Below are 19339 nucleotides of genomic sequence, written 5' to 3'. Positions count from 1 at the left end.
CTCCATATGATATGGTAATGAAACACAGACTTTGCAACATATTGATGGACAGTGAGAAAGTGTGTGTGGTGAGAGGAGTGGGTGTATTTGTGTGCATGTTGGAGGGACCACAATAGTATTAATAGCCTGTAAAGGAGGGTTCTGACATTTGGTAAACACATGAGCACGACACAGAGTACAATAAGGAACTGCAGTTCAGAAACAATGATACATACACTACTCTGGAAGACTATTAAGTACATGTAAGCTTTCTTCTGTCAGCATTTGTATTTTCACAGGATGTAGTAGCAAAACATCAGCCTTGTGGAAAAGGAGGTCAAAAAAGATATCCACATATTATTTTACTATTTTGCTTCCTTTTAATATTTGTGTATCTTTCTGATGTGGGTCATATATCTAAGGTGGCTGAGTTTTGCAGAGTCTGGCTTTCTATTTGTCTAAGTGGTAATAAATTCCCATTGATCAGAGCTTAGTGGAAATTAGAACACCCTCCATGAGCCTCAGTTGGGGAGGCTGCTCCCAGCAGACTCTCACTCACATTAAAAGCCCACAGGAATGTTTCAGGATGGTTGGTGTTGCTGCATATTACTTCACAATGTCAATACCAGAAGGCCTATTGATTTGAACCACTTTCTTTAAATAAAAAAAAAAAAAAAAAAAAATAAAAAAAAAGTATTTGAAAGTAATAAAACTGGTGCAAAAATACTACCTTGCCTCTTTTTCATAGGCTGTTCATCAGGTTGGGAAAGCCTTGAATTACACTGTAATTATTTTTAAAAAACATATGTGTTGAACTTTCAATATATTGATTATAAAGGCTTATAGTTGTGACTTCAGCTAAATAATAAAACTTTAATTTATTAATTTCATTTTATTTTAGATTAAGATTAGGGGGATTTCTTTTAAGCAGTGTGTATAGGGCTTTTGAAGAGGGTGACCTGAGAAAGATAGAGATACAGGCAAGACTTGTCAGTCTTTCAGACCTGTACTTCTCAGTGTCAGTCAAGCAGCACTGGCAGAAGAGGTGTGAAGAGGTCTCTCTCTAATGCTGATTTCCATACCGTTGTCTGTAGACTGCTAAAAAGTGAGAGAGAAAAAAGCTAAGAAAGCAAAAAGACAAACAGATATGAATTGGAAGGCAATATATGCTATGCTAGTATCTGCACACATGAAACTCTTTATAATTAGCAAATACCTGAGTCAGCTGTTTAAATCCATATTATAAGGAAATAGAAGTCAAGATACATCTGTATGAAATAAATATTGCCAATAAAGACTGTGTGATTTGGTTTCAGAGGTGGTTTCTTTTTTTCTGAAGAGGTTAGGAAGGCTGGAACTCAGCCATATATCTAAGTGTACCATATGTCAGGAAGGATCTGTCTTCTCTATATCAGCAGCTTATTACCTAATTGCACTTTCAGTATTTTCACCCAGATCATTTCCTATCCCTTCTTTTGGGTTTTTGCAAGGATCCTTTGCAAGATCCTTCAGGATCCTTCCTGATATTTCCTCATCCTTGCATGTATGAGTTACTGTCAGTGAATGATGAAGCCTGTTGAAGGTATGCAGCTCCTTAGGCTGGCTGGAAATGCACAACTCTACTTCTCCCTGGGCATTTCTCTTCAGCATCCTTCTGGAGCTCTACCACATCGAGGATCTGTTTCAAAATCCTAGTACTATGAAATCTATGAAAATAATGCAACTTTCTCTTTTAGTTCAAAATGTGTATTTTTTTTCAAGAATGGCATCAGTTATGCAGAGCCAGTTAAATGAACACTTGTATTCAAATAACTTACTGATTATGCAAAACAACTGTGCTTGTTACGATACACATTCAGTGCAGAAAATTGCTCTGTTAGTTGGACTGCTTTTCCCGTCACAATGAAACATACATCTGCTTACAGCTAAAAGTCCAAGGGCCTGATTTACTAAAAATTACTGATCCATCAGATTGATGGGCAATCTGCACTCTTGGTGCCTTGAAATTTCTTGCATCAGTCACCAGATCATGATTTACTAATAGGGTTTCAGGGCTTGCAAAATAGCACAACTCTAACCACATATTAATATTTAATCTGGCATTTTAAGTGCACCTAACAAAAGACCCCAGAGCTGCTGACAGGACCCTAAATTGTGAATTTCTTTAAAAGGAATTGAGTATTTCCATAGTGGTTTCATGTGGAAATCTGAAACAAAAAGAAATACATGAGTTAAGCCCTGCTCATGAACTTACAAACCTCTGAGCATATTTTCTTGAAAAACTGTTTATAGTCTGGGTTTTTTTTGTAATCTAACTTCATTAACATATGAGAGCATTCTTTGACCGTTTCACTGTCCATAGATCATGGTGGAAGAGAAATTTTGAAACTAATTTCTATATTGTGTGCAATTGAACAGTCTGTTCTTTAAACACTTAATCCACTTGGAAACTCTAGAAAGCTACTAAATGAAGGTAAAAAATAATGTATAAATCACAAAGCTCTCTTTATTACCATGAAATTTAGTAATTGAATCTGCATAAACTTAGTAAATTAGGCCCTCTGTGTTTTGTATAGCATTTTTAAGTAACCAAGATAGGCAAGAAGCTGAATTACATATCAATAGTGTTTCTACCATTTCACAGCTTAAATAGAGCTGTAGAGTGACTTAATAAGCAACTTCTGCTGCTGCTGTCAGATGAATATTCTAATTTTACAAAATGTATATAGTGCATGTCTAGAAAAGGGTTTATTTGTGTCTTCCATTTTCATATGCCATAATTTATGAAAGATGTTCCCAACACCACCTGTAATAACAGAATGTTTATTAGTGTGCAAATGAGGGTTATAAATGATGCTGCTTATCTATGGAACAAAACACAAAAGACAACTTATTAGTAAAAGACAAATTGCTCAGCAAGTTTCAATGAGCCGCTATGTTTGTCATGAAAAAAACCTTTTATTTGCACAGATCAATGTTTTTATAATCCATTTAAAATAATATACTTGCCACTAGGTGGCTATTTCTGATCAGATCATTTTACCATTTTAATTACATTTTTAATATCCTGGCTGCATAAACAAAGATAAATTACAAGCCTCGCACAATCTGGCTGCTAGCTCAGGCGCAATCTGTAATAATATCAGCTTTTGTTTGTGCCTCCTCTAATTAGATTCTGAAATCTAGGCTTTATCAATCAATAATTTTAATTTCAGAATTGCCTTTTGATCTTACATTTCATGTTTGTTTGTAGAAAATGATCAGTAGGACAAAGCTGATAATTTATGCAGAAACAATCTCTCAGCAGAGTTACAAGCACATTCTTAGCCATCAACACAACCCGGCAGACTAAGCTTGACACAGGTCTAATTAGCATGCAGATATGTGTCGCCTCATTGGCAATTCAAATTGCTTTTTTATAATGTACCTCAAATTGTGCTACTCAAACATTGTATTTGATTTCCAAAGCCCCCTGGGCATCCCATAATGTCTCCCTTCATCCTGGGTATGAAGCTTTTATTGAACAATCTGCTTCGACTCTGGCTATCTTTTCGAAAGCACCCAAACGTCATAACCGTGGGACCAGGTTTTCCTCCTTGTCAGACAGCAACTTGTTCTTCTGCAGAGCGGCGGGTGCCACGTCCGCAGGTTCCGCGATGATATGTTACCTTGCGAGCTCCTGCTCCCGCAGTGGCTGCTCTGTAGAGGGCTTCATTCCTGTGCCACTCATCTAAAAAGGGGGAGGATGTCTACAGAGCACACATTAATATGCGGCACATAACCACGTCTCTGAATGCCAGCCTTCCATTCTTCATTAAACAAAATGGCTGGATTGCAGTGATTGTTTTCCCCTCCACGCGCGCGCGCGCGCACAGGCACACACACCACGCATGCAGGCACATACCCACACACCCCCCACTCTGGCTTTCTCTCTTCTTCTCCCTCATGCACACGCACTCACTTTCATACACACACACACACACACACACACACACACACATACACACGACGTTCCCTGCCGTAGCGTGTGGTTGTCGGTGCAGCGAGTTACATGTGAAAAGTTGTCTGCGGCATGTGGGACACGCGAGGAGATTCCTGCCAACGTCAGGGCCCTTTTTTGCCATGCAGCAACAAGTGGCAGAATCAATGGTGTACAGTTATTCAGCAATGTAATTCATTTCACTGGCTTTGGCTCCCAGCCAGATCCGCCATCTGTCTCTTGCTCTCCCTCTCTCTCTCTCGCCTGAATTTGTCCTACATTTCGTAATGTTACGTGCTTACCATCCTTATTCTATGCCAGAGGTACAACACAAGCCTCACCCCCGTTCCAGCGTGGAGTTCTGTGAGTTCGGTGGCACTTTGGATATTCCACTTCAGTGCCATAGGAAGAAAGGGGTAAGCAAAAAACAGAGGGATAGCTGCAAGGAGAACGGCACTCTTCTATCTGAAAGCCAGTGCCTCCGCTTTTTATTTAAAGCATTGATATGGATCTGTCTCACATGGGAACTTTTCCTGCTTCGTTAGAGTATCTTCGTTTTCTTTATTGGATGCTGGCACTGTACGCCACTGCACAGCTCTGTGGAATGCCTGCTGTTGGATACTTGCAGATCCCTGCCACCAAGCAACCTCCTGCATTGGAAATCGGGTGACTACTCCAGGATCTTATGCGTGCTTGCTGTTTGAAGCTGCAGAAAAGTGAATAATCAATTAAGTATTGATTTCTTGTAAGATTTGGTAAATTTCAAAGGCAAGACAAAGAGGATGGCTTAAGGAAAGCACTGCAGGGACTTGGCGTAAATTAGACAACTAACAGCAGTGCAGAATAAAATAACACCTCAACTGAATATTTCCTTGGAAGAATTAGCACTAGCTATTGGAAGACGATGGTGGATTTAATCAAGACGGCAAGCACGCTTGAGTTTTAACCGTGAACCTGAAAGAGGAGCTAATTATAACCACCTTTTTATATGGAGCTAATTTGACTGAATGGATGCAAATGTGCTTTATTTATGGATGAAGAAGCAAGCCTTACAGCATTGACTTTGGGATCATCGCATATGCTAAGCTTTACAGCTTCTCTAAAAGTCAAGCCTACAGTACATTTTTATTTACTGAGAAGGTATTTATATGTAAGCATAAGCTAGCCGTACAAAAGATTCATCAGAACAATGTACTGTGGCACTGAGGATCTAATTATAATTTTTCAGCATTTCATGTTTTCTCTAATTTGGTGCTTTTCAACCCTTGCTTGTGATGGGCTATAAATGGGACAATAAATGTATGATTTAAACTATTGTGATTTTCATTGTACAGTTTATTAATCGGAGTGTAGTTTTCTTAACGTGTTTCTGAATTATTCAGCAGTAATTTATAATGAAAGAAGCAGAAATGGTGGGGTGGTTTTAAATTCATTTATAATCTTCTTACAGATCTAAATGTACAGGTTCTACCTGCCGATGAACTCTGTAATTATGAAAGAATGTTAAAATTTTCAGATAAATGGGGCACTGACTTTACAATGGGCACAATATTGTATAATCAGTAAAAGGAGGATTGTTATGTTTTGACTCTGTGGAGAATGGTCTTGGTTAGTTAACTCCTTCTATGCTGATAATGGTAAGCAAATGTACCTTATATGAGAAAATAGGGGGAGAATGGAATGCACTAGTTTGATGTTTTGCTAGTCTGAAATCTTAGCATATTTTTTTCCATTTATTTCCATTTCTGTTACTTTTCTTTTCCCTATTTGCTTGTCTGGTTTCTGTCGAGGGTTTTTTTTCCCTCCTGTCTTGCAATCTACATTCCCTGAGCAACCACAGGAACCAAGTTACATTAAGCTTCAACACAAAGACGATGTAAGAATAATGAATCCTCATTTGCATCGACATTTGTATTCAGATTTGCCAGGCTATAAACTTGGCAGATCAAGCGGAATATTAAGTAGAGGCTTCCATGGTAAATTGCGACTCTTGCAATTGCTGAGTCGTTTTTCCTATTTTTTGCATGAGTGTGTGTGTGTGTACGTGTGTGTATGTGTGTGTGCATGTGTGTAAATGTGTATGTATGTGCATATCTGTACTGGCAGGTGAAGTCTCATGACTACTTGATTTCTGAGAGGCACATTGGCCCTCTTTCTCTTTCAGTATATGATGTCAGTTTATGCAAAATGAAGTAGGAATACACCAGCAGTAAGCATTTTAGCTAAAGATACAGCGTGACATATGAATAAGGTATTCACTCCCTTTTCTAGAGACTGTGTGAAAGAATTATTTAAGTAAATGGATAAAGACTTTTGCAAAAGCACACAGATCTTTTGTATCAGTTGGAGGTTTGATTTCACTATAGGTAGTGTCCAAATCACAAATTCTGAGTTAGCATTAAACCTATCTGCTTCATAACATGATACAGTCTTTGATTTGCGGTGGTGCTGCACATATGCATGTATGATTTCATTAAAAATTTGGGCACTGGTGTACCTACCATCAGGTGCTTTGGTTTGGTTGGACTGTCTCCAGCTTTACAGTAGTACGTGCAAGAGCTAAGTTGGCCCTTCTCTTCCAAGGTTGGACATCGAACCTTTTCCTTCACTGACATTTGCTTAAGAAATGGTGGTCCTAAGTGATCTGTTTCCTTAAGAATTCCTCCCTTCTCTCTCTGGATAAACCTTTTTCAAAATTAATAATTGCAAAAGTGGAATATTTACCTTATCATTATCCTTTTTAATTCTGTGTTATTGAAAATAATTTATACATGAACCTTCGAAACTTTAAGTTTTCCATAACATAGGCTATATTATTTCAGAAGCAGTGAAAAAGTAGTCAACAAGTGCTAAAAATGCTTCAAGACTCACATTTGCTACCTACAGATATTCAAGTAGTTGTCTCAGGACTTCAGCAAAGCCCTCTGGACAGAACTTAAGAGTGTTATTGAATTAGGAGATGTAAGAAATGGTCAGGCATGCAGGAAATGCTTCCAGTGCCTTATTTTTATACATAGTCCCTCCCTACCACACCCATAAAAACAGACCTAGCAAGTAGAATGCCAGTACAGTCCACAGTGTGTGTTTTCATAATTTGTAATAGGCTTCTATATTAAAGAGGTACTATTACAGAGAAAAATCCTGAAATTTTTTCCAGTCTTTTCTAAACAAGTTAAGGAACTAAATTTATAAACTTAATCTATGGCTTGTCATTTAACTAATCCATTGAAAAGCAAGTATAACAATGTAATGGACAAACTTGTGGTAAACAATATTATACTGTATAGTTATTGGCTATAATTTCAGCTGAGAAAGTCGAATCAGCTTTGTTTTCTGTAAAAATACACAATCCTCTAATACTGTTTGGATTTACTTTAATTTTGTTTTCACACAGTAATAGGATAATTGGTCATGCAGGGAATGGTCAGTTGTAATGCAGTGTTCACTAAGGGCAAAAGATGATATGCTGCTTATGTAGAACAGTAACCTGTGGCAGTCAAAGACAAATGCATCATTGTCTGTTGCAATTTTTGAGAAGCTTTAGAACTTTATTATTTTATTATGGGGGAAAACATTGTACATGTTGTTTCCTTCCTTTGAAAGAATATTCTGGGCTACATTTCCCAAAATATGCTTAACATAGAAGGGAAAGGTAGAACTTTCAAGGTATGTTTCCATACTTTACTTCCTTATGAACATCGTCTTGATGAAATAATATAAAATTTGGTTGTTTGGGTTAATATATGCTATGAATTGTTTTGGAAATTTACCCCAAAACAGCTAAAAAAGTGATCCTTTTATGGAAAAGGAAAACCAAACCAATATCTCAGTGGCTTTCAAAAAAAAAAAAAAAAAAAACCACAATAGAAAAGAGTTTTAAATTCTGAATTTATAGACAATAGCAGATTATTAGACTGAAATATTTTTGCGGGACAGTCATTTACTAAGTCAATCCTTTGAAAAATTAATTCCTTAGGGTGGTTTTTTTGTCCCTTTACAGAATTCCCCAATTTCTTGCTGCCTATGACTATAGAACCCAAAGAAAAGAAAGAGGAACAAAAAGTACTTTAAGCTCCAAATACATTTATCATATTCACTGACAAAAAGATAAAAACACCTGGAAAAAAGGAAGATGTGAAACTAATATTTCATGGGAGAAACTCCAATCTGTTCTCTGGCCTTTCAGGTGTACAGTGTTCTTGGGTAAAATATTGGAGTGCTGTACACAACAAAAATGTACTGTGTGATGTGTATTCACCATCACTGGAGAGAGTGTAGCACAGTCAGTCTAGACAGAGCATATGGATGCTTTAGAAGGAAAGCTCAAGGCCTGTTACAGTATTTCAGTCTAGTTCATTGTATTGCTATAAAATTTAAGATTCCAAAACCACAGAGCTCACTATGTCTACTAGGGGTCAAATCTGCTGGCCCATAGCATTTAAAGGGAAGCTATCATTTTTTACCATTACTCTTCTGATCCAAGATCCTTTTGTGTAACCTACTGTTGTGATGACTAACATTCAAGTGCTGTATTTCTTACTGGCAGCTTCATTGTCTGTTTCTGTTATTGATGTGGACTTCACCTCTGGACTGAACTGTAAGTGTTCTGCATCTCAGGAATATAATTTCCTAAATATTTTTTGTCGAATTTGTGCATGAAACAGCAGTTTGAACTACGCAATTTAAATGTTTCTGTTGTATAGAAAGTAAATCATTTTCCCTTCATGTTTTTTTTTTGTTTGTTTGTTTCCCAGACACAAAAGGGACAGAAATTATTTTTAAAAGAAGCAAATATGTAGATATGCAAACCAGTAGAAAATAGACTGACACTAAGAAGTGGCTTTTGCACTGGCTTTTTATAAATAATAAGAGTTAAATCTTTCTTTCTAAGGTGAAGCTTCTATGCCTTATGGTTTCCACAGTGGTACGTCTTTTGAGACATTGTATCTGTAATCTCTGTGCACGTTGCAGTAATTTACAATTAACAATTGAAGTTTTTGTGCAAGATTTTCTAGTTTTGCTGAAGACTTTGCTGGGAGAGTGTAATCCATTGAAATGTGCTATATGCCCTACTTTGGCAGTCTAATAAAAAGTTCATGTTTTCCTTAATAAAATAAATATGCTTTCAGTATCAAGAGCTTTCACATGGCAAAGCTTTTAATTTAATTGCCTGGATTGAGTTAGCTATTTTCAGTTTCAAGCAGTCTTTTGATTACTAAAGACAAAATTGTAATAACTATAAATATTGTTAGATAATGAATAAACTGGATATGCACAAAAATCCCTCAGACCTGAGAACCCTTTCTGTGGTTTGTTGCTTATTGAATCTTGTATCAAATAACTGTGCAATCCTGTAATTTGTGTTTATATAGGATCTAGCATAATAAGGCTCTACTCCTGATCAGTATCATAACATAAATAATCCTAAAAATGCATTGTTTTAGAGAATAGACAAGCTTTCCAGAGTGGTTGTTTATTTGCATAATCAGCACTGTCTCATTTAGTGTAGTGGTTACTGCTTTTGGCAAAGTTCTGTGGTCATTAATTGTGCTTTGAATTTCGTTGGGAATTTTGCTTAATTAGAACAGATTTCGATGCATTTTTTCAGCTCTCTGAAAACCACACTGACCTATACTTCATTATTGTCACAACGAGTTGCAGAACAAGCAACATGGAAATCACTTTATTCTGCATTGAACTTGGCCAGCTCTAGGGCTGAATTCAACAAAACTCGGCAACTGAGCACATGAGGAAGACTGAGGAAAGGAGAACCTAAGTTTTACATTTTAGGTCATTACAGTACAGAGGGTAGAGCTGGCAGAAAGTTTCTGTTCAATAGAGGAGGGAATACTGGTAAAACAAGTACAGGGAGATGAGAAATTAAACATTATTTTTACTGTTAACTTGATGTCAGTAGTTAAAAGAAAGAGCAAGAAGCAGAATGCAAATTCCAGTAATTGCAACTTGCAACCAGTTTCTCCTAGATTCATAATTTATGTTGGAACTTGCAATGAACCACAGCACATAGAAGCGGTCCTAGCCTGCAGAAGATAAATCTAATGACACAGTTCTGGATAAAAAATAAAATTTCCTCAAAAGCACCTTGCGAAATACAAACAAAATTCTGCAAAAGAGGGGTTAAAAAGGGTCCAGTTATGAAAATTGTCTTCTTCATCTTACATTTCTCAAATTCATGTTAACTTTTCCTTGACTTTGTATCCTAACTAGTCAGTAAATTCCCCCCTAAAAATCCTTGCAGCCAGAATGATCTTGGTGAATCTTCAATCCACAGTAAAAATATGAGGATGAACTGGTATGCCACTGACATCTTTCAGAATCTTCCTAACCATTAGCAAGACCATTATACCTAAAAATTGAGGGGCAGGCTATGGTGAAGCTTTTGGTCAGAAATCTAAGTTTGGGGGGGAAAATGAGAAAAGTGAAGAAGGGCAGACCTATGTACGTGTTGTTGCATCACAGATGATGTACTTGGCAGTGCTATCACAAAGAAACTTCCCCCAAAGATACATCAGGTAGAAGGAGACAGCAGTCTTCTAGGAAAGCACTAGGAAAATGCAAGAAAATATAGAGTTTTACAGTACACAGAAACATTATTTACATTGTTAAGCAGTGGAATTATTTTAGAAAAAAAAGGACAAAGTACTTTCTGAAATCAACAACTGATTTTTTTATTCTGCTTTCCCAGCTTCATAAATTTTCTCACTAACTACTTTGTTTTGCACTTTCAGCAATATTGTGTATGATTTTTTAGCTCCTACCATCAAAATTGTTTTCCATTTCTCATACATACTACTTCAAGAACATTTCTCCTTATACATAATGACTAGAACTGTCTGGACGACCTGCTGAAAGTGTTTCAGAGTTTCTCAGCAGGATGAAAGTTAAAAACAGAAAGAAGTTGTAATCTTCTTGATTATTTGCAGGGAGATCACGAATTGAGGGAGAAAGTTATCTTGTTCTCAATAAAAATGAAGGCTTGTGAAAAAAAAAATTCTTAGCATCCTGTGGGGGGTTTTAGCAAGTTGCCCTCTAGTTTTATCTCAGTTATGGATTCCAATCTTTTGTTCAGTCATTTTACTCCAAATGAGTCTAAGTTCTGGTGTTTCTTATTACTTACATTTTCTTTCCAATTTATACTTTAATCTAATTTTACAGCAGGACACTTCCAGATGTTTATTCTTGTGAAGTGTTAAGTATCTTAAGCATATGCAGATCCTCTGACCTCAGCATCACAGAGGTTTTGCTCAGAATACCTTAGTATTTCTTGGAGATTCAGTTAGCATGTTCCATGTAATTAGAAACATAATGCAATGATGGTGATTCTTGAGTTTTGCTTTTATTGGCATTTTTCATTAAAGAAAAAATAAACTCCTAAATGAGCTAAATCCAAGATTTTGAGGCTGGACAGATATTTGGGATTATTTTTCTTTTTTTTTTTTTTCTTTCAGATTGGTAGTGCCCATTTCAAAGGAACAAGACTAACAGTACTTTCTAAAATTAGGCCTCTGTCCCAGTCGTGGAAAATGGAAATATCCAATTTTTAATTTGCCTTTTGAAAATATTAACTTTAGTCAATGCTGCATTTTTAACTGCATGTCTTATTTCTTTAAAAAACTAATCATCACTCTTGATGAATTTATCTTGTACCAAAAAAAAAACCAAAACAAACCACCACCACCAACAACAACAAAATTCACTTTACAGTTACTATGTATTCATGCACAATTACAGTTAAGATTTCTATTACTCAGGCTATTAATACTGTGGGAAATGCAGTGCAGAGAAATGTAGCCAAGAAATGTAGCAGAGATAGTTCTTGTTTCTACCTCTGAAAAGGCAATACTGGACTGGCTTCAGCAGTGTTACAGCCAATACAAAAAGGGAGGAGTTTCTTCCATTCAAAAGGAGAAAAAATATTACCTTTTTATCATCAAATCATTTAGAAAAGAAACCACAGGTGGGAATCCTGAAAGCTTACATGAGTCAGAAAGGTCAAAAACCAATTTCTGACTTGTTGAAGACATCCTCCTGATTCTTTGAAGTGTGATTTTTTTTTTTCCTAGTGGTATTCTTGGCCAGCCAGGCAGCTTATTAGACAGTCAGACTGCTGCATGTGACTTTTCTAAGGACTGTGTTGGCTTCTTATTGCACCACTATTTAGTTTAAGGTTTGATCTGGGAAGGTTTTTTGGTTTGTATTTGGTGATATCACTCAGCCCTAAGGTTTGCAACTTGAAAGCATACCTAACCCTGTATATCTTCAAAACATGGTGGAAAACCTCAAATATATCTTAAAAAATACTATTTTTTTATGAGGGTGTTGACTTACAGAAAAAAAAACAATAACATCTGAGAGTGACGATGTGCTTTTGAATGTATGACTGTGTACTGTGCCATGACCTTAGAAATACACCCAGTAAAACTGTTAGTAATTGCTGTTAATAACTGCTAAGACAAAGAAATATTTCTAAATAATGCATTTAGTCAAAGCACTAATTTTTATGTAGTAGCTCCAAGAATTTGTCTCCCAAAATATATACTTATGTCTTCCATTGTAAATAAAGCAACTGGAGAGAGAAGATCAAGTACAGGTAAGGAAGGGAGAAGATTGATACCCCACCACTTGATAGCACTCACATCTCCCACATCAAATGTCATACATTTTTGCTCATAAAAATTACTTTGCGGGGGAGAGGAGAAACAAAAAAGGGGCTATTGACTCTGTTATGGTCCTGATACTTCGTCTAAATGCCTTATCAAAATGGAGAAAATAAAAGAAAAAATTTAAAAATAATTAAAAATACCATAGAGGTAAAATCTGCTAGAAATTTTTCATACATATTAATGATTTTAGCAATATCTGTCTGTTACTTCTGTAGTAATCTGGTAGCATCTAACAGGAAACAGGACTGGGGGAACATTCAGTGCTAGACAAGAGTCAGTCCTGAAAGACAGAGTGAGTTTTTGAATTAGAAACAACCTTCTTTTTGTCTGGACCTGACTGAATCATTAAACTATTTTTGCTATTTGAATATCCTTTTCTGAGATCCACTTTTATCTTGAAGTAGAAGTATGCCATTTGTAAAAGGGTGAAATATCTCACTACAGCTCCTACTTCCAGTTGTCTTTATATGAAGCATAGATCTGCCATTATTTATAATTCTTACTTCACTAAAAGTTTACTTTCAAGATAGTTTTCCGTATTCTTATTGTAGACATACTAGGAACAAGTTCAGCATAAGTTAGTTTGTTGTTGTTGTTTTCTTAGAAAAGGATATTTTACATGTTGTCCAGAAGTTGCTAAGGTATCAATTGCAAATAATGTGTTGAAACTCGGAGGCAAAAAACACACACAACCCACTCTCACCAGGGGAAAAAAAAAAAAAAAAAAAAAAAAGAAAACCAAAACCTATTGGTTTTCAAATGAAGGTTTGCAAATTATTGTGTGAAATACTAACCTTTTATCTCATTCAACAGATCCTATTCTGTGACAGTATGAATCTTCTAATCAAGCTCCTTAAAACCCTCAGGTCATGGCTTGACAATACAGCAAATCTTCCTTCATAGCTCTTGCTACAGGACTGGAAATGCCACAGCCACTCCTATGTTTGTAACAACAGTTTTTTGTTGGATCAGGTGTCATTTTTTCTCCCAAAACTGACATAAAACCCCTATAGGAGAAGAAAGTTGGAATAAACTCTATATTGCATTTGTTACCAGTTCAACAGTAATGCAATAGCATATCATGTCTGAACAAAATCAAATTAGTACTCGATAGTGCAAAAGGCTAGCATAAGTGGAGATGAAACTGCAACCTGAATTACAAATCATTTCCTCTGTGAGAGCATTGCAAAATATCTGAAATTGCTAGGACCACTGCAAAGTCATATGCTGAGGACTTATTTTAAAATTTGTTCTTTTTTTCTACATGTAGACATAGGCACTTAGTGAAGCTTACTAAATTTTTGAAGTAGAAGTTCTACCACATAGGGCTCATTACTACTATTGAATAAGACTATGCAGTGTGAGATCCTAAAAATCCTGTTGTCCTTTGCCATACAGTGTATGAAAGTGCGGGAGTTAAACTTTTGGGTTATTTTTTCAGTTGCTACCGGATGTTGACCAGAAAGTTGGAAGCGTTGAAATCCTCCCACAGTAAGTTCTCACTGTTTTCACTGACAAAGTTTTCATGAAAATCATAAAAACTTATAACAACAGTTGTCCCTGACTGTGCTTAATAGTAAAACAAGATGGAAAGAACATTTTCAAGAACAAATTGTTCATTTGTATGCAAACTACTTGTCCTAAATTTGTTGAAAACCTCTTGCTTTTGCCTTACGCCCACATCAGCACAGTTCCAAAATATTAAGTTTCAGCACACTTAATTCTTATTGTTCCTGGCACAGCCTGCAGAAGAAAAGGATTCTGAGGAGATTTCAAAGCTACTTGTATGCACTATGACAGTTGTCTACAGCATAACTGAATTGTACCATGTCTAATAATAACATGCTTTATATTGTTATACTTTAAATACAATTGTACTCTTTTCTTTAGAATAAGGGAAGATTAACAGATGGCCTAACAGTTATAAGTTGTCCAAATAATAAGGTTAATTCTTACTTCATTGCATTTCTTGAGTGCAAATACGTTATGACACCCAATAAATTTATTCTTGAAACTCAGGAGTTTAAAGCAACTGCTCACCTAAATAACTGCTTTAAGACAGAAGATAAAAGTATTAATCAAAACTGGAAGATAGTTAAAGGCAAATTAAATGTATGTTCATAAAGTTAAAATTTTGCCAACAAGTTAGGTAAAAGGACGCTAAAAGGAGAAGTGGAGGAAGCAATAAAACATTTGTATTGAAATACAAATATTTTATATTGAAAAAATTTGATAAAATAAGCATGTTGAAAGAATATTGTGAGATTCTCAGGAGAAATTTGAGTTACGCCCATTTTTGGTTTTACTGCTCGTGATGGTAGGAAGAAAAGGAGTGCAAGTGATTAAGGCATTATTGTAATACTTTAAGTAACTTGGATCCTTTCCTGACACCTTTTAAGACTTAAGAAAAAAAGTAGCCATGGATACCTGTTTTCCAGCCACAATCTGTGACATCATATTTCTTAATTACAGAGTCTGAAAGAGCCATAATTTTTCAAAACTTGTTCTCTAAGCAAAGTTGGATTTATTTTCTGGGAAACGAGAACTAAAAGGTCAGGATGGGGAGCAAGGGGGATGTGTGGCTGCTTGGAGTGTTTTTGGCATTGATTTTATGTTTGGGATTTCAGTCCACGTGGGTATCACCCAATGTGACACTTAAGTCTTATCTTACTGGTGTTTGAATGTCCTTGACCTTATGCAAGTCATCTGAAAGTTCATCTCTCTGACTGTTGCAGAGAATACCAACCAGCAGCTATGGTAACATTTTTCCTGTCTATTATGAATGTACATTGGATATAAGCTTTTCTTCTGCCTGATGTGTGTAAGGTGATGAAGAATCCCTTTCCATTTTGGAGAGTGCAAGCTGCCTACAAGTCTGACTCTTCATCACCCTTAGAAGTGCTGGGAATAAAGTGGTTGAAATCACCCTAAAGCTGAAGCTGCCAAACCTTTGTCTACAGCCTTTGTTTCTGCTAAAAAGCAAAAACAGAGGCTGGTATTCTTCAACTTTTCTGTGATCACTTGATGTGCAGTTCCTGACTTCAGATGTAAGTGCCATGTCATCTTCTAGTAATGGCAATCAGATAATTCTGCATGAGTACAGTTTTAACTACCAACTGGAAGAAGTTTAATGCACCTAATAAATAATATGATGATTGTCCCTATCCTGGCTTTCTGTAAATTGTGCTATCTGTAACTCTTTACATTTTTATGCACCAGCATAATAAAATTTTAATCACATTTTGCTCAGCTTGACTGCTTAAAGAAAGTGTGTGTGAGTGTCTGCCTGTCTGTCTCTGTGCATACATATATCAAAATAGATTTTCAAGGTGGTAACGCAAAAGATACAAGTAAAGAGTTCAGAGATTGGCTGTAGACCTAATCATAAGTCTCATATTGAAAGACAATTACTTGGTTTAATTTGCCTCAAAGATATTTTTGCAGCTTTTCGATTGTATTTTTTGCCAGAATGGACATCAAAATCAGTTCAAAGATTTTTTTTCCCCCTAAACTTCCAAATTAAAACATTTGCTGTCAGTTCCTTCCAGTTCAGTGCTTTCATAGAATCATAAAGTAACCAACTATGTGAACAGAAGAAAGTCTGATAAATATTTGTGTTGGGCTTTTTTCAATCAGAACTTCATGGAGATGTTGGGTTGGAATAGACCTTAAGAGATCATCTAATCTATCCCCCTGCTCTCTCAGGGATCGGTTACACAGAGTGTTACTGGCAGACATTTGTCTAATGTTCTTTAAAAATAGCCAATTCAAGGCCTTCCTCAACTTCAACGAACAACTATTCTTCCAGTAAGAAACTTTCCCCTATTACTTTAATTATTTTTTTAATGCAAAAAACACCCCTTCCTTCTTTCCTTACCCCCACAGAATACGAAGAACAGTTGATCACTCTTATAACAATGATTTATTTATTTGACCACTTTTACCATTACTGTTCTATCTCAGCTGTTTGATTCTGTAGATTGCCTCAGTAATAATAATGGCCAGTCTTCGCGAGCGAAGATCCGGGGAAGGTCTTTCCACCTTCCAGCCTGCGCATTGGATTTTTTAGGTGAGACACAGTGTGCGCGGAACTGAGCCCACCCTTTAACCCTAAGGTTCATCTGCCGGGGCCAAGCAAGCTTGGACAGTGGCAGTGAGGTCCTTAGGACGTAGGTGGGTTGCCTTTAAGGGCTAACGAGCCCCACCTGCCCGGGAGTGGCCCTGACCGGGAATCGAACCCGGGTCTCCGCGGTGATAGCGCGGCGCCTTTACCCCTAGACCACCAGGGGCTCAGTAGCTGTATATATAACAATGATCTCACTGGAAGTAGAGTTTGTTATCTTTAATAAATATAGGTCTTTGTTAGTGAATCTGATCTCATATTTTATGCATATATCCATAAAAGAGAAAGAGAGAGAGACTGAAGTTCTAAGTAAGATGTCTGCAAGAAGTACAAATATTCAGGTAATACATTTCACAATTCCAAAAATTATGAAGCACATACAATATATATTTATTAAGTTGATATATTTTACTTTCCACTTGCTGTATACATATATTTATATGATACTACAGTGTGGGCAAATATAGTACAAAATTATGAATAAACTAAGAATACAAAAATTCATTTCATATCCAGAAAGTGCTTCTGTGGCTTTGGTATAGTCACATTCTGCCCAGTGACCAAGATATAAAACAGAGTGTCAGCTTCAGGCTAATTATTTCATAGTCAAACATTGTCTTTTTGTGTAAGGCACAAAAGCACAAAATCACATGCACGATAAATCACAGACCACTCATGCTTCTGAGTTTCTAAAACAGAAATAGAGAAATACTATTAAAAATATGTACTGCAGTTTGGTTCAGATTTTTTAACCAATGAACTCTGGTGGGTTCACATTTTTTTCCAAACAGTTCACCCAACCATCATCAAAATGAGTTGTAATGAAAAGAACTCCAATATATATATATATTAAAAAAAAAAAAAAAAAAGCTTTGAAAGACCTTAAAGTTCTGAAACTTTTGATCCAACACATGTTGTCCACAGGCCTTCTTAAAGAGATTTCCAAAAGGGGAAATATATCCTCCTAGTTCCAAATACAAATCTGGAAAAAAGGTCAGAAGGGGAGCGAGCACCCTCATAAAAACTGCAACATTTGGGTCATTTTGCCACAATATGATATATTTTCAAAGTCTACTACTCATTTGCTGGCTTCTAGTTTTTATATTCTTTGATATTTCATAGCAATTTATCTTTCACGTCACATGTTAAAAATAGGATTCCATGTCTTAACAAATGAAAGAGTTGTAAGTTTTCATTGGTACTGCTCCATACTCATCGTTTGTATAGGATTAACACGCTCAGAAGCACAGAGATACTGAGTTACAGCTTCATCTTCCATAAAAGAGAGCACATTTTTATTCGGGGGAAAAAGTAGTATCAAAGTACTTTCTAGTTCTTTGCATGCACTTGTTTAAAGAAACTTTTTCTCTCTTTCCCTTTCTCTATATGCCTCCTCTGCTCACCAACCTAAGAGAAAGTGTGCTTTGATTAACTTTTGTCTGTCATGTTGTAAGACTTATATTCTCTAAAAGATATGTTTGGACTTAAATTTGTAAAGTTTTTGTAAAACACCTTTTAATGGTACAATAAGTACAAAATAATAATGTTGTTAAAAGAAATTTTTGTATGTGGGTGTGTGTTTAATGCCATGTCCTGAATTTACAAATCCAGTCTTACTTGATATGTATCTGTAGAGAATGAAAAGAATTTTGATAGTTAAAAATTATTGCCTTGTTAAAAACCTTACTCTCTTCTGATTTGATCTTCATCTTTGAAACCATTTTAAAATGTGACAAAGGTGAACGAGGATCTCAGAGAAGGGCAAGCCATAGGCAGCATTTGAATACCTGGGGATCTGCCATATTTCTATACCAACACATTGGCTTAATGAAAAAATTAGTAAATTACTACTTATTGATTTTTTTTCACTATTTATAAATTGATGAGAGAGTCTGAGATCATGCCATTGTAATAGGATCATAAATGAAACCCACCTGTGAGTTTTTTATTACAGAAGTATCAACATTTTCATTTTAGTTGACTTTTTTCCTGGACTGCAACTACTAAAAATGCCCTCACTGTGAAAATGCCTGAACTATATTTTTCACCCATTTCAGTAGGTACATCCATTTCTTACTGCTTGTAGTTACCCTAATGTAAGGTGGTTAACAAAGAAAAAGCACAAAAGTAAAAGTTTTCAGTTTTCTAGAAGGCAGATTGCAAAGGACAATTGCTAAGATGTGGATCTATCTAAGTGTAGTGTGTCAATTAATGATTACAGACAGATCATCTTTAGATACATTGTTTTAAAACAAAGAATTTCACCCTGCATGGGTTGGTTGATTGAATGTGCTTCCTAAAGAAAAGAACTGTAGAGCTTGTGGCACATTTTAGACATTTTTGTTTCACTGGCACAACTGGAAAAAGCAAAATTACTTTGGAAGCTGTACTTGCAAACTAGAAGGGAGCACAAAGGGAACATATCGATGTAAATGTACTGCTTGACAGCATTTTTAAAGGCTCTAAGCAGGTATGTACAAACAGTTACAGAGTCAGATTCTGACTGACAGAGAGCTTCCATGTTAATTTTATCAAGCTTTGTACTCAGTTACTAAGATTGAACAAATCCCAATG

The sequence above is a fragment of the Myiozetetes cayanensis genome, unplaced genomic scaffold (assembly GCF_022539395.1).
Source record: "Myiozetetes cayanensis isolate MyiCay16 unplaced genomic scaffold, myiCay2020 scf1, whole genome shotgun sequence".
Lineage (NCBI taxonomy): Eukaryota > Metazoa > Chordata > Aves > Passeriformes > Tyrannidae > Myiozetetes > Myiozetetes cayanensis.
Note: the sequence above shows the minus strand (reverse complement) of the source record.